Source organism: Thamnophis sirtalis, unplaced genomic scaffold, assembly GCF_051295495.1.
Source record: "Thamnophis sirtalis isolate CommonGarterSnake01/CBP01778 unplaced genomic scaffold, rThaSir2_p1.2 scaffold_6, whole genome shotgun sequence".
Lineage (NCBI taxonomy): Eukaryota > Metazoa > Chordata > Lepidosauria > Squamata > Natricidae > Thamnophis > Thamnophis sirtalis.
Window position 1 is genome coordinate 93,610,107 of NW_028261386.1, and position 25,949 is coordinate 93,636,055.

General features: G+C 43.3%; 1 non-coding gene across 1 annotated transcript; it reads right to left on the reverse strand.

Moving 5' to 3' along the window:
- Positions 1–24,927: 24,927 nt before the first annotated feature.
- Positions 24,928–25,000, reverse strand: TRNAK-CUU (transfer RNA lysine (anticodon CUU)). Its single transcript has one exon. It is a non-coding gene; the product is annotated as a tRNA-Lys (tRNA).
- Positions 25,001–25,949: the final 949 nt, after the last annotated feature.

Here is a 25,949-nt window from a genome sequence, read left to right on the forward strand (position 1 = left end):
AGAATTGCATGCTGATGATGGATGTCAGGATTTGTTCCAACCAAATCTCTTAATTGTTTTCAGCTTCACCTCTCTTGGCACAGCGTATGGTTTTCATTCTGTGCACTGCACAGGATGCAAGAGAGAAGCATGCTTTCCCAGATTCCCTTCATCGTTATGAGGGGCAGACCACCTTTGCCTGTATTTCTTGGAACTGACTTCCTGAAACCAGTGGGGCTGCATGCCAGGAAAATGTACATAAGATGGAAGATCCAGATTTCACTTGTCTCAACAACACTGATTCACTTCATACTTTAGAATAATACAGATTTAAATATGGGATTCAGAGATAACCATCAGGCTTAATAGTTCAAGCCAGTTCCAGAAGTTGTGATGCTGCTGCCATGACTACTGTCTTCCGAAAATGTAATAGTGTGTGGGGGTAGGGGTAGGGCTGATGACAACATACATGCTGACATACATGCAAATTTCATGTAGCATCCTCACCCCCCCAACTTTTTTAAAAATATTCAAAAAGTATGAAATTTAACTGCTCCACGTAACAAAAATTATGTAAGGGGCTGCTGAGTTGTTAGTATAGGTTATGTCACTGACCTTGGTGACCAACTGTGCATGCATGAAGTCAGCATGCCTGTGCCATAGATATTGTATCTCTTTCCATTTTTACTTACGAACTTTGCATTGTATCCCTCCCCCTCTTCAGGCAACACGAATGTAATTAAAGATATTGGAGAGCATCAAATAAAGTCAGACTAGTCATTTGGTTAGCAGCACCAGAAGAACAAATTGTAAGCCAAGAATGAGTTGCTGAATTATAGCTTCCGGCATTTCTGGCCTTTGCTCATACTAGCTATGGCTGCTAAACATTGTCTTCCACCAACATCTGGAGAGCCACCAGTTTCCTATCTCTGTAAACCCCTCCCCCCATAACTGCTAATAGGAATGACTAAAGTCATTAGAAATGAGGATAAGTGCTCAAAATATGTAGGTAATTTTTCAGGAAATTCTAAAAACTGTTTTTGGATGTTAGGATTAATATTTCTAAACAGATCTATTGCACTCTTTTCTGTTTGTTTGATTTAACCTTAAAATCATTATTAATATGTTAAATCAAAAAGCCAAATCTTTTAAGCTGTGAATTGGGACTGCATGCATATAAGTAGCTCTTTTGGTTTATTATGGAGCAAATAATCTTTTTCTGGTGTTCAGTATGCTTATAAAAATCTGGCTCCCCTATTCAGTGATGGTATTCAGCCAGTTCGCACCTATTGGTTGTTAACTTTCTAAGCAGTTCAGAGAACCAGTTGTTGGAAGAAATCTCATTTTGTTTTTTTCTACTTTACAGGGCTAATCCTGTAAGGAAGGCAGGGGGGAAACATTCTGGTGTTGTTTCTAGCCTAATCTTCATTGCCCTTCTTACAGAAACTACCTCTCCGGTTAACCCTTATTACATTGTATCAGCTAGGGCAAAGCACCCATCAACGTGAGTGACGTTGAGTTGGCCGCACCCACCCAGTCGCATGACCACTGAGCCATGCCTACCCAGCTGGTCATTAGGGCAGAGAACCAATTGTTAAATTATTTGAATCCCACCACTGCCCATATTAGTAACAGGAATAGTCAGAAGCAAGAATGGGATTGTTCAGGAGGGAAAATAGCAAAGGGAACTCTTAACTGAAGTCTGCATTCATTAAAAGAAGAAAAACTTCTTCCAATCAGATTTTGTGCATTTTTTTTTCACCCTTGGCTTGGTAGTTTAGGAGTCAGAATAGGCTATATCAAGAACTTGGAACTCCAATAGCAAAGCAATTGGGCTGGGAAGGATTAAATACATTTTGGGAGGGACATTGTTCAATGTTTCAGTTCATAAATGTAGGGGTTAACATTTAATCCTCGTTTATGCAATAGGAAAAATCTACATCTTTGCCTTTATGTCTGTTTCCATACTTTTGAAATAGTAATAATTTTAATACTTTTCCAATACAACAATATAACAAATAATAACAAATGAACTCTTCCTTTTTCTCAATAATATGAGCTTTGTTGCATCTCTTGTGGGTAATAACAAAATCCCACAGATCAGGCGTCTTAAAATCTTGATCATATTTTAAGCAGTGAATGGCAGATTCACCAAGCATTATAGGCTGCTCTAATAGCCTTTTCAGAAAGGCTGAATGCGTGGATGCTTGCATGCATGGCCCCTAAACCTTCCCAATTGTTTATTTCAGATCTGCAATTATATATTTTTTTCTGCAGAACTTAAGCTTTTAGAGGAGCTTTATAAATCCAGCTGCAGTGGTTATTGGTAGCTTTTACAGGCCCTTCAACCAACAGGCACATATGTCCTATGGTGTATGTTGATACCAAATCTCTCAAAGTCAGGCAACTGTGCTTGTAAATCCCATAGTAAATGTACCAGCTGTACTCATAAACCCACATTAACAGCTTACATTGCATTGCATTGCCTTTACAATGCAATAAATTTGTGGTCAGTCCATATATGTACTTGAAAATATTTCCCCTTTTCTTATCTATTTGCCATAGACCAGACATTCAAAAAAAATAAAATAAAAGTAAATGGAAGGGATAGGCAAAAAATATTTTAAAAGAGAGGAGGCAATCCTAATATTCTATTTATTTTACTTTTAAAAAGAAGAAGAGCCATAATAACCTTCACAGAGCTTGTGAAAGCCAGTTGAGATTTTTTTAAATTCAGTTTGGTCTTCATAGAATAAAAAGTTCTCCAAAAGGAGATCTTTTTCCCCCCAATATGAATATTGGCATCATTTTTGTATTGGGTAGACTTTTGTGGCCAATACATTTATTTTAACTATTTGTTTGTTTCACTTAATCTTTTTGTTGTTATTTTGTACACTGATCTGACCACCTTTGGTTAAAAAGAAAATCACACAAAATTGCAAAGAGTTGAATAGCATATACTGCAAATTTAGTAATTAGGGCTGCTTGAACAGTAAGCCAGAGGCTTAAATTGGATTTGGCCATTTTTGTCCATCTATCGAATCCTTCCCGAGAATAGGAAGATGTTGTTGTATGATAAAGTTAGTGAAAACAGAATTGTATCTCTGTAGCTCCTTTAGGCCCATTGATGCTTTCAGATTTAGGGCAATCCTGTTCTAATCCCATTCTAATATATAACTATCTTGAGTCTTCTGATCTGCCTATTTGCTTACTCCCTGATAGGCCTGAATTTACTTGCAAGGATTGCATCCATCTGGGATAGGTGCAAGGCTCAAATGTTCCCACAATGCAACTGGTCTTTGGGAGCAATTCTGCAGCTGGGTCATTTAACTGGTGGCGCTTCTGGTGGTCCAAAGGAAAGAAGAAAGGATTGCATCATCACTTCTCTGAAGCTCTGGGAGAGGAAATTTCTCACTGATTAAGATTTCCACCTCATTTTGTCTGTCAGCTCCTCCAGGAAAGAGTCGAGATATAGTTGTACCTTTTTCCTTAAATCTGTGCCATGGTTTTCCTTTTTCCGCATTGCAAAAAGAAAAAAAATGCTGATTCTTCACATCAAGTATGTCAAAAGGTATCTTCTCTCCAGAAACGCTTTCCCTCATTCAGAAGTTTTGGAGTACAGAGAAACTGTGGAGCACTTTATTGTGGAGAAGAAGAAAAGTCATGTATGTGAAAAAGGCCTCCGTACATTATGTTATATCTATACTTGTATATGCCTCATAGTATAAACTGTCTTGTCTTTTAGAGTCAATGGACTTTGGGCCATTCTTTTCAAAACCTTGGGTAGCACTTTTTCAGACTTCACACAACAGTTGACATGGACGGTTTTGGCTTCACAGCTTCAGTCCCTAAACAGACGTAGAAAGGGAAAATGTGAGTTGGGGAATTGGGCTCAGTGCTAATGTTATTGTCCCACCATTGGCCAGTTAAGAAGATACTGGCTTTCTCTCAGAGGACTCTGCTTAATTTGGACATCCATTAGGTGACACAAGACTGATTAGAAGATTTGGGTGATGAAACTGATGGCCGTGTCGATGGCTGTTAGGTTGCTGTTTTGCGCAGCTAATACCATGTTAAGCTCTATTCTACCCCTCATGATCCCATACTTCAAGGAGGTTTCAAAGTATTTGTAGCAGGACTTCCAGATCCTGAAACAGCTTTGTTCCCTATGCCACCTGTTGTATATTGTGTGTTGTGAGGGAACGAAGCAGGAGCCATGGAATCAGAGAGTAAGATGTTTATTAGTAGGTGACAAGCGATTCAGAATGTGTTACAACTGTCACAGTATTTATACTCTCAGGTACCAACTGTCATTTAACTGTCATTACAACCACCAATCACAGGCTGTGCTTTGCCCGACCAATTAGAACGCAGCACAGGCTGTTGCTGGGCTATAACACTCCTTCCCCCCAGTTATTTGCATACGTGTATTTTATTTGCATTTTCCATATTGTCAATTTGCGTGTTATTTGTTTGCATTTTTGTGTTATCTGTTTATTTATTTGCATTTTTGTGTTCATATTCAACATTTACAAGTATTTGCATTTTTTTGTTTTTGTTTTATGTTCAACATTTACAAACTCTTTTACAAACTCTCCTTCCCCCCAGTTATTTGGCACATTTTCATATTCACATTTGCATATTTACATTTGCATATTCATATTTGCATATTTAAATTTGCATATTCAAGCTCTGCGCATGCTCACAAATCATGGAGGCTGGAGAGCTTACATGGAGGGAAACTCAAAGAAGTCCTGTTGGTAACTTTTCTGTTGGGCTTTGTTCGATCGGCATGCAGGCAGGGTTCCGCTGTTGCTGGAAGGTTTAGCTGACAGGATTTCTGCTGACTTTTGCTGCAGAGAATGGTAGGCTTCTGAAACGGCTGTGGAGGCTTCTGTTAGAGAGCGGAGACCGGCCCTGGAGGCGGCTGAGTTGTTCCTGGCTCATTAGGAAGGCAGCAGGCAGGCTTTTGAGTAGCCAGAGTTGCTCCTTGGGAGGCAGGCAGCTTTGTAATGCATGTAGCAGGCTTCTGACAGGCTGGTAGTAGGCTGCTGGCTTTGGAGGAAGAGCAGGCTTGTCGGAAGCTGCTTCTTTGGAAAGCTGTATGAAGAGTCAGAGGCTTCTTAGGCAACAGTATCCGTGTATTGCAACACTAATGTTTGTAACAGTAGCAAACAGTAGACTGGATAGACTCTAGAGTTGTGTCTGGTAGATCTTCGCAGCAGAGAGGCAGGCAGACAGGCAGCTTCAGCCACGGTTGAGCCAACGTGATTCGTAGCTCGTCCCTGAGCAGAGGCGATGGCTCCAGCCAAGGTTAAGCGTAGGTTGCCCGTCCCTGTGACTGATGGAGTCCGTGCCTGTGGATCTACTCAGGTTGGCTTGATCGGAGGCGAAACCTGAGGCAGTGGCAACTGCTGCTGCAGCTCTGACAGGTCTTCAAAGTATTTTCCGTTCGCGTTTGCTTGGTTGCGTTGCGAGTGGCTTAGTGTTCGTTGTTGTTTTCCAGGCTCTGCGGAATCGCATTCAATCCCATCTTCGTCGCCAGTGTTGTATATTGTGTGTTGTGAGGGAACGAAGCAGGAACCATGGAATCAGAGAGTAAGATGTTTATTAGTAGGTGACAAGTGATTCAGAATGTGTTACAACTGTCACAGTATTTATACTCTCAGGTACCAACTGTCATTTAACTGTCATTACAACCACCAATCACAGGCTGTGCTTTGCCCGACCAATTAGAACGCAGCACAGGCTGTTGCTGGGCTATAACACCACCCATCTGGTAAAACTTGCAAGATTTATTTCTCTTGCCATGTGTTGTTTCTCTGTGTCTTATAATATATATGGGTACATGCATAATTTTTTATTTATTTATCTTGTCATGTTTATGTTTACATTAAAGGTGGATACCCTTGGAGAGCTATATTTCATTTTAATGTATGTCAATTAGTGTACATTCAAAGTGACAATAATTCTATTCTATTCTATTCCATTCCATTCCCATTCCCATTCCATTCCAGACAACTATTCTTTATATTTTAGTTATGAGATGCAGCTGTAATACAATTCTCATATTCTTAGACGATCCAGCTAATTTCTATGGAACAATGATAGGAATAGAGATTGACTAATGAATAAATTCTGATCCTGGCAGCAGTTTTGTACCTGAATAAATTTTAAGGGATAATAATAGCGGCCAATAGAAATAGGTCACACACAAAAATGGTGGATGCCAAGATTAGACAACCAAATATAACAGTTCTTTAAAGCTGCTATTAGCAGAATGAATCATTAGAAGTAGAGTTATAGGAAATGATGCATTTTATCAGGAAAGGTATTACATACAGCACTGTATCAAGAATAGATGTCATCATGATTTAATAAAACCAAGATTTCTCAAACTGGCAACTTTAAGATAGGTGGACATTCAACATTTTTTTCCTGAGGAATTCTGGCAGTTGAGGTCCACCTATCTTAAAATTGCTAGGCTTGTGAAATGCTGAATTGAGCTAAGAACATGTTCAAAATGGAGTTCTGCTTGAAAAAAAAAGTTTCATAAGCAGTAATCCTGTTCCAAAAATAATGTTTTATTAAAGCAAAGATTGGTGGGAATAACATTTTTATCAAAATGGGGAGCTAATGGAATGATGGATTTAGTGAAAAGATATCCTAACTGTTCTTAATTTGCAATGGCGAAGTGAAATTGCTCCTGAGAAAACATCATTTGTAGCTAACTGCTTGGGCTAGCTGAAATGCTAGCTTTGACAAGCTGTGAAAATGATAAAATGTTGGTTTTGGCACTTCCCACTCTCTAAATAGAGCCCTCAAAAAAATCCTTTTAAAGGAAGGTGTCAATTGATTAATGCACCTGCAGGTAAGCCAAGTAGCTCATTGAGATATATAGGATTTTCTTCTTCTAAAACTGCTACTAAATCTACTGTACATGGGAACTACTTCATTTAGTTCAAAACACAAAAGAGTTTATTACTGTGTTACCTGTACAGAAGAATCTAATCAACTAATGATCAAAGTTGGTGCTAAAGGTCAATGTAATTCATGGAGCAGATGGACTTGGATTTTGTTTTTTTGGGGTGGCAACACAATGACTCTAAACTGATGACATGTTTAACTCTGCCTTCCAGCTCTTCTCCTACAAGGATTACCTATAGGAGGGTAATCCTTGTAGGAGAAGGGTTTGCACCTATTTGGGAGAACCAGTTGTTTAACGTTCTAAGATGTTCAGAGAACCGGTGGTTGGAAGAAATCTCATTTTGCTTTTTTCCACTTTACAGAGCTAATCCTGTAAGTAAGTTTCTAGCCTAATCTTTATTGCTCTAATTCAGAAACTGCCTCTCCTTGTTAACCCTTATTACATTGTAATAGCTAAGATGAAGCGCCCATTGACGTGACTGATGTTGAGTTGGCTATGCCCACCCAGTCACATGACCACTGTGGCGACCACCACGCAATTCTATATGTGTACAGCTGGTCATTAGGTCAGAGAACCAGTTATTAAATTATTTGAATCCCACCACTGCCTGTACACATATAGAATTGCAATCTTAAGTTGTTCGTTCTTGCATATAGAGGTAAAGATCACAAAATACAATGACCTTGATTACTCATAATGGTAAGCCTTGTTAATCATCCATGGTTTACTAAACAGGAAATAATAGCTTTTTGATACCTACTGCCCAAAATAAAAATAAATTACAATATAATTTAGTATGATGTCTTCTAAATACATTTCTGAGGAGATGGGACATAGGATTGTGTTAACACATGATACAGTCAGCCATGACAATTCCTTTCAATTCCTCTATTCTTTAATGCTCAAAAGGTTGTTAGTGGATTCTTGATTACAGAGAGATTCCTTTTATACATGGTACATGTACATATAATAGCAGGCATCATTATTATTGGAGCAGTCAGCAGACACCATAACAGGAGGATGACATCAGATGCATTATTTTAGCTGAAGGGAGATAGATAGTTTGGTCTTGATCCAACTTTTAGCCTGGAATATTGCTATCTGCCTTTCTGGGTTTCAGGTCTCACAATGCTTTCAGTGCAAAGGCCAGGGAAAGGAGAGCAATCTAAAAATGAACTCAGTCAAGAGAGAATTGTTTTTTGCACACTGAGGTGCTTTATCATTCAACAGGCTAACCCTACTTCTGAAGGAGCAGGACCAGAGCTTAAGGAGTGTCTTGGAGGAGTTCCAAGACACATTTTTCATGCTTCTGGATGGGCTGGCACAGTCTGCGGCCCACCTTCAGTTGGAATTGTGGCCCTTCTTGGAAGAAATTTCAACAAATGTCAGATACTTGTGATAGTATTTTACGCCTTCAGCACTATTCATTTTGTGATGTATTATACATTGAGTGTAAACTATTGCCTCTGAAAACCACTTCTATAGTTGGCCCAGAGTGCTGCAGCCCATTTCTTAATTGGCACTTGTCACCATTAGCACATCATAGCTATGACACAGGTACTGCATTGGCTTCCTGTTGACTTCTGGGTACAATTCAACATGCTGGTCTTAACTATACACTCCTATGTATTTGGCATCTTCAGGACTGCCTTTCCCAGCTGCAGCCAACCTGTCCAATCCTTGTATGATGAGAGAAACTGATAAAAAGAGTTGAACAATGTAGGTGCCATTTATCAGTGGACAACACATACCTTATAGGACTGCCTCTTACTGGAGATCAGATTTACCCTCAAGCTGTTCACAGAAGTTACTAAAAGTGGAAATCATCCAGAACACATATAGAGTCTGGCATGACAATGTTATTGATGGTTATTCGAATGCTTTTCTGATTTTTCTTTTAGTTATATCTTATTGTTCTTATTTTAACTTAATTTGTACCGTGGATGTTTTAATTACTGTTATTGACCCTGCCATTGTTTGTTGACTGTCAAGGTCTGATTTGCTTGGTGCATTGTGCAAATTTGATAGAGAGATAAGATTAATAATCACCTATTCCTTTTTATCTGTTGTCTCAGAAATTTCATGCTGATTGTTGCAATATCCAACAGTCAAATTTCAAGGGGTTACTTTATTTCAATGAATTTTCAATCCAAATAGCCCCTTAAAAGATGTTGTTGAAATACTGGTTTTGAGCTGCAAGGCACCAGGCCAAGTAGCTGAGCTGTTTGAATGATTAATAAAAGGAGCTTCTGCACATGACCACTATATGTGTAGAAGTCTCTTTTGGTATAGCAAGGATACCAGTCAAGGTACTGTAGGTCAGCCCTATCTTGATCAGGGGTGGGTTCCGGCAGTTGCTACTGCTAGTTTGCTCATGGCTGTGCCCCAGACGTGTCCGCTTGTGCATGCACAGTGCAATAAAAATTGCTCTGGACATGCACAGAAGCAAAAACCAAGATGGTGGCACCTACAGTGCAGCAGGAGAACCAGTTTTGGGGTATAACAGACCTGGGTTGCTGCCGGTTTCAGCAGCTCAGGCCGCCAAACCAGTACCGGTTCGACCGAACCAATACAAACCGGTAGGAACCCACCAGTGATCTTGATGCTCTGTCAGTCAAAACCATAGGACTTATTGAAGTTTTGCAATTAAATATCTCTTCAAGATGGAATGTCTTAACCCCAACAGGTCCTAATCTTTGTACTCTAAGTGGTTCATGGTTAACATGTTAGCTTTGATTGCATTTTTATATTGTTTTAAAATTGATTTTTAGTAATAAACTTTAATTAACCAAAGCTACAGCCTGTTAACCTTATTTCATTGGATATACCTCTATTTGTAACCTACAGCTTCTCATGCAATCAACTCCCCCCCCCCAAGTACTGTCTTGTGGATTGCACTATATGCAAATGAATCAAAAGACAACTGATGGATATCCAACCTAAATTAATTGAGTTGAAAGTCAAACTAATCAAAAGCAGAGAAAAACCATTCTGGGGAGGTAAATGTGAATTTGAGTGTTTGTTAAAGAATACAAATACTCTGAAGTTTATTTATGAGTTTGAAAAGCCTTTTCAGTTCAACTTTATTTACTTTGGTTTCACTCCAAGTGAATCTTTACCTTCTGAATTTCACATTCAGTCTCAGGGTTGAATGAACAAAAAAAATGTAATATAAGTCACACCTGAAATTCCCAAGGATCACTTGCTCAATGTCCAAGCTCTTCAAAACTACATTTCATGTAAGTTTAACTGGAAAAAGATAAAAAATGTCAATTTTTGATCATGCTCAGATATGTGAAAAGGATTCTGAAGTGAATAGTACATCTGTCAGAGAGTTTTAGTCTCTCCTTGTCTGAAAATTCATGTTTTTTAAAGAATAAAGTCTAATTTGAGCATGAATAAAATTGGTATAGCACCGTCTTCTAAAGTAAACCTGCTGCTTATAAGTCAATGTTTTATGAACAACTTGAATGGAAGTATAGAAAATATTATTAATGAACGTGCAGCTGATACAAAAGCAAATGGGAGAGCAACATTTTAGAGAATAAAAGTGGTGAATATCTGTAGCTCGGGTGTAGGATGAGGGTGAAGTTTCGTTCTCCAAGCTTGGGCGCTGGTTTCCAAACATTTCACTACCAGGCTAGGTAACATCTTCAGTGAAGCTTAGGGGATGTCAATGTTAGTGTTCTGCTTATAAGGGCTTCAGGTGTGGCTGTGTCAAGTGAGGGTAAAGTGATGGGGAAGAACTTGATAAGCTACCACAATACGTATAAAATGAGAAGACTAATTTCAACTTAAAGGTAAACGTTCCCCTGCACATGCATGCTAGTCATTTCCAGCTCTAGGAGTAGTGATAATCTCCATTTCTAAGCCAAAGAGCCAGCACTGTCCGAAGATGTCTCCATGATCATGTGGCCGGCATGACTAAATGCCGAAGATGCACAGGGCACTGTTAGCTTCCCACCAAAGTGTTCCCTATTTTTCTACTTGCATTTTTACATGCTTTTAAACTGCTAGGTTGGCAGAAGGTGGGAGAAGTAATGGAAGCTCACTCTATTACGCGGTGCTAGGGATTCGAACCGCTGAATTGCTGACCTTCTGATCGACAAGCTCAGCATCTTAGCCACTAAGCCACCACATCCCTAATTTCAATTTAAATAAATGCAAAGTTCTGCATCTGAGTAGGAAAAATCAAAGGCATAAATATAGGTGGTAGAGGGAAACCATATTGGACAACATATGCAAAACAGTATGTATACAAGAAAGAAAACTGAAAAACAATGTAATACAGACTACATCAACAGCTGTGTCAAGGTTGAGTGAAGTCACTGTGCCAACTCTAAGCTCTGATATAAAGCCTTATCAGTACTTCCAAGGTGTTGCTCAGATAATATAGGTAGGAGTGTGGCAGAGAGAGAACAATCACTATTACTATAGCATTTCTACCAAAAGTCACTGCAGCTATGAATTACAGAAACATAACTTAGTATGAACTGAAATGTCCCCCAAAATTCTCCTCAGAATGTTCATATGGAGTATTTTCGAGATAATTTATTACATGTGAAGTACTTGTATGTTTTTGATACCGGGTTCGGCCCCTCTCATATTTATTTTCAGTGTTTAGCATCTAGAAGCTTATATGTTTAAGCTCTAGGCAGAAACTCATTTCTTTTTAATCTTTTCTTCCTCAATAAAAACATCCTTTTTGGGGAGGGAGGGAGCAATCATTTTGCTTTATGCACTTTATCTTCCACTACTGCCTCTTTCAGTTCATCCTTATAATAAATATACTTTTTCCTATTTCCCATTAGCTTAATGCTGCCACTTCTGTGCCATTCTGTAATTTTTTCACTCTGTTCTTGGCAATTTCCATGTTGTCCTTCCTTCTTTACTTCCATTATCCATTCATTCCCTTGAAAGAGTAATCACAAAGAAGAAAATAAATCATGCTTCCAGTTGTATATTTATTTCTTTGCAGTGTGTATCAATGAACATATTTATGCTTAAATCACATGTGTTTTTTTGGAGGAAATAACAAACAGTCGCATCAGTTTTTCTGTAATGCCTTGTCTCATCTTCATGTATCATTCCTGCCATTTAACAGGGGGAAAAACAACTCTCCTGGGAGCATTAATTGAGGATATTGTACACTTTCTCCCCCAAAGTGTGTCACAAACCCATGAGATCTCTCTTCATGTTCAATCACAATAACCAAAAATACATATTTTAGTTCATTGATAATCAACTCTATACCTTCATTTCCTTGCTGTCATCCATCAACTTCTTTTCACCTTTTCACACCCTTCCTTTTTCTTTTAGTTTCATAGACAGAAAATATGTATAATATATTATACATTTCTCTTCTCTTAATTGCATTTATTAATGACATTTAACCATTTATATTCTTGCATTCCATCTCACAATCTTTCTTATGTTGGATTGGATTGGATTTATTAAATTTATAGGCCGCCCAATCCTGAAGGACTCCGGGCGGCTTACAGAAATTAAAATTTTAAAAGAAGAGTTAAAAACAAACAGAGGAAAACAGATTAAAAGAAGCACATCATGCACCCAGTCTAATCGGGGCTGGACCTCGGTCAAGAGGTCAACAGCCCCAGGCCTACCAGAATAGCCAGGTTTTGATAGCCTTTCGGAAGGCCATGAGAGTGGGCAGGGTCCAGATCTCTGGGGGTAGTTCATTCCATAGGGTCGGAGCGGCTACAGAGAAGGCCCTCCCCTGGGGACCCACCAGCTGACATTGTCTGGCTGATGGCACCTGGAGATCACCTGTGCGATCTTATCGGTCATTGGGAGGTGTGTGGCAGAAGACAGTCTCGCAGATATCCGGGTCCTAGGCCATGTAGGGCTTTAAAGGTAATAACCAACACCTTGAATAGCGCTCGGAGACTGATAGGGAGCCAGTGCAGCTCGCGGAGGGTAGGTGTAGTGTGTAGGCAGTATCGCTTGTGTGGCTGCATTCTGGACTAATTGTAGTCTCCGAACACTTTTCAGGGGCAGCCCTATGTAGAGCGCATTACAATAATCAAGTCTTGAGGTGACGAGGGCATGAGTGACTGTTTGCAGGCAAGCCTGGGCAAAGGCCCCACTGGTCACAGTCGACAGGTGATGTTCTAATGTCAGCTGCAGATCCAGGAGGACCCCCAAATTGCAGACCCTCTCTGAGGGGAGTAAATTTTCTCCCCCCAGGCATAGGGACGGACTATCTTGCCTGTCCTTAGGGGGCAACATCCACAGCCACTCGGTCTTGTCAGGATTGAGTGCAAGTTTGTTCAGCTTCCAGGCACTGGCACATCACTTCCACCGCTACGCTGAACTGGCATGGGGTGGAATGCTACAACTATGTATCATCCACGTACTGGTGGTATTTAATCCCGTGCCGATGAATGATCTCGCCCAGTGGCTTCATGTAGATGTTAAATAGGAGGGGGGACTAGACCGACCCCTACGGCACCCCATAATTAAGGGCCCTAGGGGTCGACCTCTGCCCCCAAACCAACATCGACTGTGACCTGTCAGAGAGGTAAGAGGAGAACCACCGTAGAACGGTGCCTCCCACTCCCACCTCCTCCAGCCGACGCAGAAGGATACCATGGTCGATGGTATCGAAGGCCGCTGAGAGGTCAAGGAGCACTAGGATAGAGGTATGTCCTCTATCCCTGGCCCGCCAGAGATCATCGGTCAGTGTGACCAAAGCGGTTTCAGTGCAGTAACCAGGCCTGAAACCAGACTGAAAAGGGTCTAGATAATCTGCTTCATCCAAGGTCCATCGGAGTTGAAGGGCCACCACCTTCTCAACAACCTTCCCTAGAAAAGGGAGGTTGGAGACTGGATGATAGTTTTTAAGAATAGCTGGTTCCAGAGAAGGCTTCTTGAGGAGGGGCCTTACCACCGCCTCTTTCAGAGGTTGTGGGAAAGATCCCTCCTGCAAAGACGAGTTCGTAATTCTCTGGAGCCAGCCTCGTGTTACCTCCCTGCTGGTCGAGACCAGCCAGGAGGGACACCGATCCAGTAAACAGGTGGAGGCACTCATTGCTTCCATGGCCTTGTCCACTTCCTCAGGGGTGACAAGCTGGAACTCATTCCAGGAAATCTGAGCAAGACCCTCCCTCGGCATCTCCGCTGGAACTGTCCAAATGGAGTCAAGGTCTGTCCGAATCTGAGTGATTTTGTCCGACAGAAACTGAGCAAATTCCTCAGTCCATCCCTGCAAGGCATCCCCCGTGTCCTCCCCTTTCAAGAGGGAGCGGGTTATCCTAAACAGGGCAGCCGGGTGGGATTCTGCAGATGCAATAAGAGCGGAAAAATATGCACATTTTGCAGCCCGTATCGCCACTAAGTAAGTCCTAATAAAGGCTCTTAATAGTGTTCGGTCGGATTCGGAGTTGCTAGCCCTCCAGCGTCGCTCTAGGCGGCTCTTTTGGCGCTTCATCTCCCGGAGTTCCTCAGTGAACCAAGGTGCCCTCCTGGATCCACTGCCGTGGAGAGGCCGCAAAGGCGCAATCCGATCTAGCGCCTCAGTCGCCGCTGTATTCCAGGCGGCGACCAAGGACTCTGTCGGATTGTGGGCAAGAGAGTCAGGTATCTCTCCAAGCTCCTTCTGAAATCCCAGCGGGTCCATCAGGTACCTGGGGTGGAACCATTTAATCGGTTCCACCTCCCTGCAGTGGGGGAGTAGCTTCCGAAAATCAAGCCTCAACAGGAAGTGATCTGACCATGACAAGGGCTCAAGATCACACCTCCACTGCCCCGAGAGAAACATGAGGTCGAGCGTGTGTCCCACTCTATGAGTCAGACCCTGAATTACCTGGGCCATGGTTGTCATGGAAGCCATGAACTCCTGAGCCCCATCGGAGTGTTTGCCTAGAGATGGCAGGTTGAAGTCCCCCAGTACTATCAGTCTGGGGAACTCAACTGCCAACCTGGCTACTGCGTTGTGACACAGCTGGGAGGTAGGTACATCAAAAGCAAGCCCACTTGAACCCCTAGGTCCAACTTCAAGAGAAGAGACTCACACTCCACAATCTCTGGGATAGGGATCCTGTGAGGAACTAACGATCTTCGGATAATAACTGCCACTCCCCCACCCCTTTCTGGTGTTGTGGTTGGTGGAGCACCTGGAACCCTTCTGGGCACATTTCAGAGAGGGGGACTCCTCCCTCATGGCCCAGCCAGGTTTCAGTAATACATGCCAGGTCTGCCTCCTCGTCAAGTATTAAGTCCCGGATGAGGGGAGCTTTATGGATCACAGACCTGGCATTTAGCAGCAACAACCTGAGACCAGGGCCCTGGCTTCTCTTGCCACCAGGTCCTTGAGTTGAGCTTTCAGGGCTGGAACAAGGAACCACTGTGACGTAGCGAGCCCTCCTTCCCCGGTAATGGCTAGCCCTGTAGCTCCTGTCATACCTGCCCCTCCCAATCATGACCGGGATGCTCCGACCCGCCCCCATCCCCGTAGACCCATCCCCCTCTCCCATGGCCCCCACTTTTCCCGGCAGGCCGCATCTATCATTCATTCTAGAACGAGAGGTAGGGCTGGGCCCCCTTCCACTTCTGCTTATGCACTCAGTGGAGGAGGCACCAGGCTGCGCTCTCGGTCCTCTCATATATGCACACAGTCACTCTCTCATACATACCCCACTATGGTCATTTAAAAACATACAAAAATACAATGGTACAAATTAATAAAAATAAATAAAATTAAATTAAATTAAGTGGGTTCATTCATCTGCATTCATACCATGCATACTCCAACAGCAGAAAAATTGCACAGATCTTAAATTCTGCCCAAGCGGGTTCGTGCAGATTCAGAGGTTGGAACTAATGATGATGAAGGAGGGAGAGTTCCTCAATCCCTCTTCCCTCTTATGAGTCCAGACAAGTACAAAAAAGGGGCCTGAGGCCCTAGGGTCTGAAATGGCTGGAGCGGTTGCAGGGGGGGGTAGGCACCAGTTTGAAAAGGTGGTAAGTTCCCGGCCTTGTCCCCCCCGCTTCTCGTCAGTTCCTTCCATCAAGGGCATGGGACACAATGAGCTACAGAGCTGCCAACCCGCCAGAAGGTCTCTTATGTTCATTACAGCGATGGTACCATTCGGAAGGCAGACCAGAGGAGAAGAAGGTGAAGAAGATCGGGGCCAGAAATGGCAGACCGCTGGGGAGATATTCATCCAATCTGAACTGACAGCGCCAAGAGTAAAATGACCCAAAAGTGGCGCTGTCGAAGATGGTACCCCTGAGGGAGCAACAGATGGAACCGGCCGCACTGGCCGTAGTAAAGACGAGCAAAATGTCAGGCAGCAAAATATCAGGCAGCACGAAAGTCCCGCAGTGGCAGCAACAAAGCAGAAAGGAAGCCGCGCCAAGAGAGAAGGAGGGGGGAAGGCCTAGAAAAACTGCGGTGGCGGCAAAAGACCAGCCGCCCAGTCCCGGCACACATTGTTGTAAAGACTCACCACCCCTTCCTCGGGGCAAGGTGCAGACCGCCGCACCGGCACCGCCCAGTACAGGTTCAGCACAGGTCCAGAGTCTCCCACCAGCAGCTCAGCCGAAAAACGCTCACTGCCCGCTTGGTGCTGCCGCCGCCATCTCCACAATGCCACCGCTGCTGTTGTCGCCAGTCAATACAGAAGCATGGAAGCACAGAAACGCCATCCAGGGGCCGTCCGAGAGTGCCCCCCCCCAGGTAAATGCTTCCCTGGCTTGTCTCTGGAGATTGTTGGGTGTGAGTCCCTTTTCTTGAAGTTGGACCTAGGGGTTCAAGTGGGCATGTTGTTGACGTACCTACCTCCTAGCTGCGTCACAACAGCCCTGCCTGCGCTCCTGGAGTCAGTAGCTGTTCTGGCGATTGAGTTCCCCAGACTGTTAGTACTGGGGGACTTTAATCTACCATCCTTAGGCAAACGCTCTGATGGAGCCCAGGAATTCATGGCTTCCATGACAGCCATGGACTTGACCCAAGTAATCCAGGGTCCGACTCATAGAGCGGGACACACGCTTGACCTAGTGTTTCTCTCGGGGCAGTGGAGACGTGATCTTGAGTTAAGGGCAATAGACATCTTGCCCTTGTCATGGTCAGATCACTACCTGTTGAGGCTTGATTTTCGGAAGCTACTCCCCCACCACAAGAAGGTGGAACTGATTAGGTGGTTCCACCCCAGACACCTGATGGACCCGTTGCGATTTCAGAAGGAGCTTGGGGAGATACCTGATGTCAGCACCTCCTCATTGGATAATCAGGAAAGAAAACCACAAGACTCCATTGATAGAAATCAAGTGTACTTTTACTAATTATAAATGAACAGAAGCGTAGCAAAGCGAAGTCTGATTATTTAGGCGTGAAAGCAAATGATATATTGTATAACCCATTCCCCACCCCTTGGCATCCCATGCACAGTCCAATCATAATTCTCCCAAGTGTCAGGTGCGAGATAACTTCGAAAGGCATCACCAAGATGGAATGTCGGTGCCGTTGGCCTTGGCAGGAAACCTCCTCCGCATGCGCAGTAAGACGGGCAGTAGAAACTCCAGAATCTTCCCCCAGCACAACAATCAGTCCCCTCCCAAATACCATGCCCTCCCTCCCCATTTCAATGGCTGCCGAAGCAGCAGCAAAGCAGAGGCTGACACCTGATTCTTTTGCCCACAATCCGGCAGAGTCCCTGGTCACCGCCTGGAACACAGCGGCGACTGGGGCCCTGGATCGGATTGCGCCTATGCAGCCTCTCCGCAGCAGTGGATCCAGGAGGGCTCCTTGGTTTACTGAGGAACTCCGGGAGATGAAGCTCCAAAAGAAACGCCTAGAGCGACGCTGGATGGCTAGTAACTCCGAATTTGACCGAACACTACTAAGAGCCTTTATTAGGACTTATCTCGTGGTGATATGGGTGGCAAAATGTGCGCATTTTTCCGCTCTTATTGCATCTGCAGAATCGCGCCCGGCCGCCCTGTTTAGAATAACCCGTTTCCTCCTGAATGGGGAGGAAATGGGTTATGCCTTACAGGGTCGAGCTGAGGAGTTTGCTCAGTTTCTATCGGACAAAATCGCTCAGATTCGGACAGACCTGGACTCCATTTGGACAGAACCAGCTGAGTTGCTGAGGGAGGGTCTTGCTCAGACTTTCTGGAATGAGTTCCAGCTTGTAACTCCTGCTGAAGTGGACAAGGCCATGGGAGCAATGAGTGCTTCCACCTGTTTACTGGATCTGTGTCCCTCCTGGGTGGTCTCGACCAGCAGGGAAGTGACACGAGGCTGGCTCCAGAGAATTACGAACACCTCCTTGAGGGAGGGATCCTTTCCACATCCTCTTAAGGAGGCGGTGGTGAGACCCCTCCTCAAGAAGCCTTCTCTGGACCCAGCTGTTTTCAAAAACTGTTGTCCAGTCTCCAACCTCCCTTTTTAAGGGAAGGTTGTTGAGAAGGTGGTGGCCCTCCAACTCCGACGGACCTTGGATGAAGTAGATTATCTAGACCCTTTTCAGTCTGGTTTCAGGGGTGGTTACTCCACTGAAACCACTTTGGTCACACTGACCGATGATCTCTGACGGGCCAGGGACAGAGGCCATTCCTCTGTCCTTGTGCTCCTTGACCTCTCAGCGGCCTTCGATACCATCGACCATGGTATCCTTCTGCAACGGCTGGAGGAGGTGGGAGTGGGAGGCACCGTTTTGCGGTGGTTCTCCTCCTACCTCTCCAATAGGTCGCAGTCGGTGTTGGTCGGACAAAAGAGGTCGACCTGTCCCCCCTCCTATTTAACATCTACATGAAGCCACTGGGCAAGATCATCCGCCGGCACGGGATTAAATACCACCAGTATGCGGACAATACTCAGCTGTATCTGTCCGCCCTGTGCCAACTCAGTGAAGCGATGGAAGTGATGTGCCAGTGCCTGGAAGCTGTTAGGGTCTGGATGGGAGTGAACAAACTCGCACTCAATCCTGACAAGACCGAATGGCTGTGGATGTTGCCCCCTAAGGACAGTCCATCTAGTCTGTCCTTAATCCTGGGGGGAGAAAACTTGCCCCCCTCAGAGAGGGTTTGCAATTTGGGGGTCCTCCTGGACCTGCAGCTGACCTTGGAACACCATCTGTCGGCTGTGACCAGGGGGGCCTTTGCCCAAGTTCGCCTGGTGCACCAGTTGTGGCCCTATTTGGACCGGGAGGCACTTCAGACAGTCACTCATGCCCTCGTCATCTCAAAACTGGATTACTGTAACACGCACTACTTGGGGCTGCCCCTGAAAAGTGTTCGGAGACTGCAACTAGTCCAGAATGCAGCCACGCGAGCGATACTGGGTGTGCCAAGGTACATCCACGTCACACCTATCCTCTGCGAGCTGCACTGGCTGCCCATTGGTCTCCGAACACAATTCAAGCTGCTGGTTATTACCTTTAAAGCCCTACATGGCCTAGGACCTGGGTACCTACGAGACCGTCTCCTGCCACATACCTCCCTTAGACCAATAAGATCACACAGGATGGGCCTTCTCCGGGTGTCTTCAGCAGGACAATGCTGGCTGGCGGCGCCTAGGAGTAGGACCTTCTCTGTTGCTGCTCCGGCCATATGGAATGAGCTGCCCCCAGAGATCCGGGCCATCCCCACTCTCATGGCCTTCGCAAAGCCATTAAAACCTGGCTTTTCCAGCAGGCCTTCTGATTGGTGTTTGTTGCGTTCTTTTTTAACTTTGTGTGTCCTATTGTTTTTAAGTTCTTTTAATTTCTTTTTTTTCTGTAAGCTGCCCGGAGTCCTTAGGGATTGGGCGCCATAGAAACCTAATAAATTCAATTCAATTCAATTCAATTGTCCGATAGTTAATCTCCTGCAAGGACTCCCTTTTTTTAGTATCCGGAGTCTTAGTCTCATGAGTTTGTTTGTCTTTTGTTCTTTGCAAGCCCAAGCATTTAGCTTGGGCAGCCATTTCCCATCCATTTCGTTGCATTGCAAACGTGCCCAGAGCACAGGAAGAGTTTGCCTTTCCAGACATCGCTTGGCTCCCGCATCTCCCTGGCGTTTGCCCTTAAGGACAAAAGTGGAAGCCTTTCCCCACAGATGCCGGCCACCAGATCCTCTGGTTACCCGGCACCGACACGGGAGATCGCGAAAACCCGAAGCTCCATTTGTTGGAAGCGTGTGTGTGTGTGGGGAGGGCTTTAAACTCTTGGGTCCTCATTCAGACGGTGTGTTATCATGGTCACTAGAGTAGTAAGTTCTACTACTCACAATGGCTTTGGTAAATCAAGTATTTCACATGCTTGTAGCAAAATAGAGAAGATGTAGATTAGAGGTTGCCAATCTTAGTTAGACTCATGCTGCCCATAGCATTCCTTGTTACTTGTAAGAGTAGTAAACACCCATTTGAGTATGCATGCAGTATGCAATTAGCACAACCAACTTTACTTCAAGCCTACTTGTATGCTACAAGCAGGACAGAATGTTTTAGACTCTATACATTGTGAATCGATAGTTGCTAAGGAGTTTCACAAAGTAAAATCTAAAAAAGCAGTGTGTGATTGCAGGACAGATAACTGAAGTTGATCTGAGGAGAGGATGCAGCAGTAAATAAGAACAGAACATTAAACTAGACTCTAAAAGAAAAGGCAATCACACAAGCTGAATGCTCTTAAGAAACCAGAGTCTCTTACTTCCCCAGACATAAGTATATTCTAGTTATATTCAAACTTAAATTTTGCTGGCTTATAGGTTTTTTAAAAAAAAGGGTTATACAGTACTTTCTGTACATTGAGGTCAGCTGTGGCCATCAATCAATGGACACTTTGCCTTTGGCAGCACATGTTTCCATAAAAAAGAGTCTTTGGCAGGCCCCCTTTAGTTAGAAATGACAGAGCAACCTCTGTGTCAAGACATATACTTGATAAATTTTGCATGTGCTGTTGACTGACAGAAGTTCTGGCTTCCTGTTGAAGCAGCCTATACAAGCTTCAAAGCATACAGAAATCCTTTTCTTCATCCCAAGTGAAAAGCCCTGAAGGGGAAAAAATAAAAGAGAGAGAGAGAGAGAGACTGCAGTCAAGTTGAGCCTTTTGCGGATGGGGTTGGGGCCATGCTGGCGTTCAGCAAGCTGAAGTAGTTCCTCTTCCCCCTTCCTGGCTGCATTTGCTTGTCACTTGCAATCACTTTGCAGTTCCCTCAGACTTCTGATGGGGTGCTTAGCAGGTTCAATTATGTGAAATAACAGTCTGATTGAATGATCCTGCAGCTGAACGGGTATAAATCTAATTCACACACTCCCACCACTGGCCGAGATTCCCTATCTTTGGAAATCAGGAAGGAGGGTGGAGTGGTAGCCCTTTGTTTAGTCTGTGTGGATATGGTAATTATGTGCAGCTGGGGCTTCTGCTTGGCTTTGCTTCACTTTTAAGGTAATGCCCCAGCTACAGGGATTCTGAAACCCACTGGGGATTTCCTTCTTAAAGACAGAGTAAACACTGCTCAAGTCTTCAAAAACCTTAGTCGATTAAGGGTGGCAGAGCCTTGCACATTAGTTGCAGCGCTTTCCACTTGTTTCCTACGCTGACTGTTGCTGTGAGTCTTGTCCAAAGATTACAGGAGAGAAAAGAGAGAGAGAGAGAGAGAAGGAAGGAAGGAGGGAGGGGAGAGAGAGAGAAAGAGAGAGAGAGAAATGAGAGCATGAATGTAGAATTCAGCATCCTCACTAATTCTGTTTAAAACAAAGGGTTATTGTCAGGGGGGGGGAGTTCAGCCAGTTCGCACCTATTTGGGAGAACCAGTTGTTAACTTTCTAAGCAGTTCGGAGAACCAGTTGTTGGAAGAAATTTCATTTTGTTTTTTTCCACTTTACAGGGCTAATCCTGTCAGGAAGGCATGAAGGAAACATTTTGGTGTTGTTTCTTAATAAATAATCTTTACAGAAACAGACTTTCCGGTTAACCCTTATTACATTGTAACAGCTAAGGAGAAGCGTCCATCGATGTGAGTGATGTTCAGTTGGCCATGCCCACCCAGTCACATGACCACCGAGCCCCACCTACCCACCTGGTCATTAGGGCAGAAAACTGGTTGTTAAATTATTGTAATCCCACCACTGGTTATTGTCCTTTTGGGTTACTGAGCATTCTGTAGAGTTAAATTGGCACTGAGGCCCCCTCTTCACATCATCGTCTGGCTACCTGGTGTGTGGGGGGAAAACCATTTCAAGGAATTTCTCTCTTTCCCCAAGGTAAGGACTTCCAAGCTTGGCAATTTTAAGACTTCTGGATTTCAGAACTTTTCCATCTTTATAGAAGCCACTGCCTTGTGCAGATGTAGCAGCAGCAGCAGCAGCAGCAGCAAGGAGATGGCACCTCTTCACAGAGTCCTTGTGACAGACTGTCCAGCAAGGCTCTGTAGGAGACCCCAAAAAGTTCAAGAAAGTATGCAAATCATATTGCTCCCACCCCCTATTTAACAGATATTGATTGCATGGGTGTGGCTGCCATCTTGACTTTTTTGTCTCCCTATGGGAGATTATAGTAGAAACCTCCAATTTCTATGACAACAAAATAAAAACTCTGCATCCGCTTTCTTATTTTCTTCTCTTCCTTCTGTGTTACATATTTTGAGTTAAGCCAAAAAGCATCTGCTTGTTACTATCATCTATGTCACTCTAAAATTGGAGTGCAGTGGCTCATGTGGTTAGGATGCTGGCTTGACAATCAGCAAGCCCACGTTCAAGACTCTAGTGCTGCTGCATGATGGGGTGAGCTAATGTCATTTGCTCCAGCTGGCTGACCTAGCAGTTCGAAAGCAAGCAATCCTGAGTAGATTGGGTACCACTTTGGTGGGCATTTTAATGGGGACATGAAAGGAATCCCCAATTGGATATCCCCTGGTCAGCTAACCTTTCAATCTGGAAGTGCTTCCAATATGCTTCCAATATGACAATGAGCCAGTCACCCTAGAAACCATTTAAGCTGAAAAAGAGAGAATACAAGTTAGATTCTTTTTTAAAAGAAAAAGTTTACTAGGGTTCAGAAAAGTGATCATGGGGATGTCATTAGAGATCAGTTGAAATCTTTGCTCTTCTCCATGAGAAATAATTGAAACAAGCAAATTTGCCAGATTATTATAGATACACTGAATGTTGCTGGATTTTGTTCTTCTAGCATAGAATATGCACTAAATTTGCAGGTGTAGGGAGCCATATTTGCCTCTACATTAAACCCTGAAGCAATTTATTTTGATCCTACTGACTCAATATCCTTTGTAACTAAATTTTAAATTCAATGCAAGACTAATTGACCAAGTATGCTGGATTTGGTTACAATCATGCTATTAGTGAATCAACTACCTTATAGGAGATGTGGAATAGACTTTGTGCTACAGTTGGTGCACAGCTGAAATATAAATCATTGAAATAACAGGAACAGACCTGTTGAATACATGATCTTTTCAAAAGTTAATCCACGCTCACACCATTAGTCCTAGCAAGCTGCCTGGATGAAGCAATAGCAATAGCAATAGCAATAGCAGTAGACTTATATACCGCTTCATAGGCCTTTCAGGCCTCTCTAAGCGGTTTACAGAGAGTCAGCATATTGCCCCCAACAATCTGGGTCCTCATTTTACCCACCTCGGAAGGATGGAAGGCTGAGTCAACCCTGAGCCGGTGAGATTTGAACCGCTGACCTGCTGATCTAGCAGTAGCCTGCAGTGCTGCATTTTAACCACTGCGCCACCTTGGCTCTTTGGCCATTGTCAGGGTTCCAAATAGCATCCAAAAGTAAATCAGAGTCCAAGACAAAGGATTCTTCAACGTTCCAATTTATTAAGAGAGCCATGTTGGCACATCTGGGAAAACCCGAATCTGAAAGCTTCCTGGTTTTCCCACCCAGTTGAAAGTTCAAGATCTTGCCCCTACACCCACAAGTCCATCACATATTCCAATCTTTCACTGCCGTGCTGGCAACTTCCACCCATCCATTTCTGGCAAGGTGCAGAGACAAAGGATGAACTTGGCTTTCTAGAAAGAATGTTATTATGGCTACATATCAACCAACTCTGTATAATCCCCCCTCCCATTTTCCCACAATAGAAAATGCATAGTACAATAATAGAAAGTATGGCAGGCCTGAAGTCCAAAAAGAAAAGATGGCTTGCAGGCCTGACAACCATTGGTTAGTTGTAGATATAGATGAAAGTCTCCTCATACTCTGGAATCATAGTTGTTAATTCCATTTGTCTAAATCAGTCTGACATGGAGGTGGGGAAATATATATGCATCATCTATGCATAGTTTTTGTTCAATCTCTGAATAAAGAGATATGAGACTGAAGCAGCCACCAAAAGGGGGAGATCCAATTATAATATTTCTACTACTCTCAATTTTTTTCCCTGCCACCATAGACAAAGTTCAGTGGGATTACTAAAAAAGGCCGAGTGAAATTCGACTTTACTCATCCTATCTGCAGCGGCCTTAGTCTTCAGCAAGTCACCATATTGTTGTTGTGTAAGCTATATTTAAAACAATCAACCCATGAGGAATTGGCTGACCAACCCCTGAATAGCATCCAGGATACAGGGCGAAATGGCAGCTAACCAGCAAAACCCAGCTGCTTGTAGTTTGCTAGCTTGTTGGTGCCAAATGATGGATGAATGACTTGCTCATGGTGGGCAGCAAATTTGGCATGGCTTGTTGGCTAAACACATTGTAGGTCTAAATATTTTGAAAGGCTAATGGGTATAATTCACTCTCTACTGAAGTTCTGTGCTCGAGAATATAGGGCTATGAGTGGACTTTTAGATGAGGTGCCCTATTTTCTGAACTAATGTATTGAACACTAAGGCCTTGAAGTTTGTAAATAATTATGATTACAAAGCAGCAATTTTTAAATATTTATTTATTTATTTTAGTTTGTCACTCATGTATAAGATAATAGGAAAAAGAATAAACAGGAATAAGAACACAGGAAATGGGTACAAATAAATGGGGATAGTAGGGATGTTAGGCACACTGGTGCGCTTATGCACACCCCTACAAAAAAGCTGTGCACCTAACGTGGGGCTCAAACCCACAAACCTGAGATTAAGAGTCTCATGCTCTACCGACTGAGCTAGCTGGGCAGTTTTTATAACAGTTTTTAATTTATAAAAAATGTTATTTTTAAAAAATAATAATTTATAAGCTATAGTTTTTATAACAATTCTGCTAAATTGTTATAGGCTTTCAGAATCTCCTGTTTAGACATTAATTTCTTCTAACAACAGAATCAATGGCTAGAAAATGTCCTGAACTAGCATCTTTTGAAGGTGCAGGTTATAGTTTTTAGCCTTCCATACAAATTAATATCCCCATATACAAAAAAGTATTACATCAAAATAAAAAATTCAGCCAAGCATTCATATAGTCTATTTTCTTGGAGTGGGGGGAGAGGAGGAGAATGGTCTTTTTATATAGGGAACATATGGCTCATGCTTTACAAAGAAAGCAACCAGATCTGTAGCCTGGAGTGATAAAAAGAAGCTTTATCCTTTAATTCTCTTGTTTGTACAGAGGCCAGTTCAAGTCTGATCCTGATTAATGCTAATGTTTTGGTTTTGATTATGAAATTAATTCATTACAAAAATTATTGATCTTTATACTCTAGTCACTCCACTGCCAATAAAAGATAGAAATTACCTTTTCCAACTTGGAGATTTCAATTCATTTCCACAATATAAAGTAAAGGTAAAGGTTCCCCTTGCACATATGTGCTAGTCATTCCTAACTCTACAGGGCAGTGCTCATCTCTGTTTCTAAGCTGAAGAACCAGCACTATCTGAAGATGTCTCCGTAGTCATGTGGCCAGCATGACTAAACGCTGAAAGCACATGGAACACCTTCCCACCAAAGGTGGTCCCTATTTTTTCTATTTGCATTTTTACATGCTTTCGAACTGCTAGGTTGACAGAAGCTGGGACAAGTAACAAGAGCTCACTTCATTATGTGGCGCTAGGGATTTGAACCGCTGAACTGATGATCTTTCGGATCGACAAGCTCAGCGTCTTAGCCACTGTGACACTGCGTCCCCTA